Below are 2,193 nucleotides of genomic sequence, written 5' to 3' on the forward strand. Positions count from 1 at the left end.
ATGTATTCTAATGGTTAAATAATATTTACCAATTGTTGAATGTATTAATTAAAAATATGTTATGTATGTTTCATTTTATTTGCAAAATACACTTGTAAGTTATTGTAGCAATGTTCAATAATTGTGGTGGAAATTAACTTGAAACATGATTCATCGTGTGTACTAAGGGTTAAATAATATTTGACAATTATTAATTAAAAATATGTTTCCGTATATTTTGATTTATTCGCAAAATACAATTACGAGTTATTGTAGGAACATTCAATGATTGTGGTTGATATATTGTAGACTAACAAACTTTACGTAATAAAACATAAAGTTATGAAGTGATTTTATTAACACGGAGAAATGAGTATTTTTTTATCTTGCACTGATTGCCAATTGTTCTTTAATTGACTTGGTCGCATGATTAACGACAACGCTCTACTCATCGTTAGAATGACATTTATGTCGCATGAAATATTAATAATCAAACTTTGTGATAGAGTTAAAAAATTAAAAAAGTACTTTCATGTCGTTCAATTGAAATATGCAAACGCGAACTCGTTATGTTCTATCAAATAGAAATGTTGCGTGTGATTTCTATTTTGCTGAGTACATCTCAATCAGATTTTCATCTCGTCCAACGCGAGTCTCGAGATCATTTCTCACGGAGAAAATCTCTCGGATTTTGCGATACTCCGATTAACGACACGATGCAAAAAGCAGTGAAAGTTCAGAATCGACGAATAAAACATTGTGAATAAAGTTCGATCTACATAAGACGCAGAACGCGGGTCATAGGTCGTAAAACTAGAAATTAATCTAACGTATTTTAATTATAATATGATTATTGGACGCAGGATGGAAGTTAAGTGAACTTCACCTTTCGTGACTTGCGTCTTGCGTCCTACGTATTGCAGTCTGCGACCTATTACAATCTGAAATACGTTTCACTTGCGACCTGTGACTTGCGTTCTGCGTCTTATGTAGATCGGGCTTATGTGCGTCTCGCGTATTTTCGCGCTGCGAGTTGTCGACATCGCATCGTAGAGTTTGAATTTTCCATGAATTAGCTGGAATAGTAACTGTACGAGAGTTTCTGCTTCTTCGTGTAGTGGTTAAATTCCGGATGGGTTAGTTCAACGCAAAGTGCACTCGTGCTGTTTTCTTGTGTTTCTCTGGTAAAGTGTTGGATAAACGGACAGATAAGAGTTTTATTCAAAATCTTCGAGCATTCTTAAGATTATACGAAGAATCGGAGAAACAGTACCGATGAACACTGTAACCATTCATGCAAAACTGAAAAATAATCTTGAAAATGATTTTGTTCGTACAAAGTATAGTACCATATTAGCACTAGAGACTAATCTAGGCTATGTGTAGGAGTGGCAAACTCCGTTGTATTGGTTTATGATTCATATTAGAACGGTTCAACTTATCCATAGTTTAGGAGAGACGGCATTTTTTGAAAAGAAGTTTTAAAAAAATAACCATTTTTTGCCACGCGAATGTTAATTAAGAAAATTTTTCGATTACTAGAAGTTTGTTAGCTTCGCTTGTTCCAATATGCTCCTATTATAGTTCCTACTCATTCTAACAAGCGCATTAAGTAAAAAAAACGTATATATGAAATAAATACAAAATGTTAACAATATATGGGTTTCAGCACAAAGATGGTCGTAACTGAGTGAAACGTGAATCGTAGCCGTAGGTGTCAACGCACAACGTTTTATGTCTGTTTTACAATAGAGCGGTAAGAAATTAATCGATCATAGTCGATTATTCTTCTTACACTTAACTGTGATTGGCCAATTTTTACGACTAACGGCTTACGATCCTATTATTATAAGCATTAGAGCTGCTGCAGACAATATTTCTGTAATAGTAACTTTAAGACTTGAACTTAAGCCGATGAATCAATCAGGATATTGTTTTAGTTCTACCTACTTTAACGGAAATAGAAATATCAATAAACTTATCCATAAGCCGAATTTCAACCGGTTGAAACCTTATTGCGAGATAGATGGATAAGTTTACTGTTATTTCCATTTTTAGAGGCAGCAGAAACTTTTAAACATAAATTAAATTTTTTTTACATTAATTTTTTATTAAAAACTTTTATTTTAATCTTTTTAATCTTTTTAATTTTTTTATATCTTTCTATCTTCTTCCTTATTTTCTCATATATTCATATATATACATATATATATA

At 32.3% G+C, this 2,193-nt stretch overlaps 1 protein-coding gene across 2 annotated transcripts in view; it reads left to right on the forward strand.

Moving 5' to 3' along the window:
• The first annotated feature begins 1,017 nt into the window (after window positions 1-1,017).
• The window catches only part of LOC108693569 (alkaline phosphatase-like), a 187,553-nt gene continuing 186,377 nt past the window's right edge, over window positions 1,018-2,193 (forward strand). Inside the window, exons 1-2 of one of the 2 annotated variants that reach the window (XM_018202587.1) lie at window positions 1,018-1,163; window positions 1,649-1,735. The gene's annotated coding sequence lies outside the window, so the exon portion shown is untranslated. The remainder of the gene's footprint in view (window positions 1,164-1,648; window positions 1,736-2,193) is intronic. The other variant, XM_018202588.1, reaches the window with a different exon arrangement.

This window comes from Atta colombica, unplaced genomic scaffold (genome assembly GCF_001594045.1).
Source record: "Atta colombica isolate Treedump-2 unplaced genomic scaffold, Acol1.0 scaffold92, whole genome shotgun sequence".
NCBI classification, from domain to species: Eukaryota; Metazoa; Arthropoda; class Insecta; order Hymenoptera; family Formicidae; genus Atta; species Atta colombica.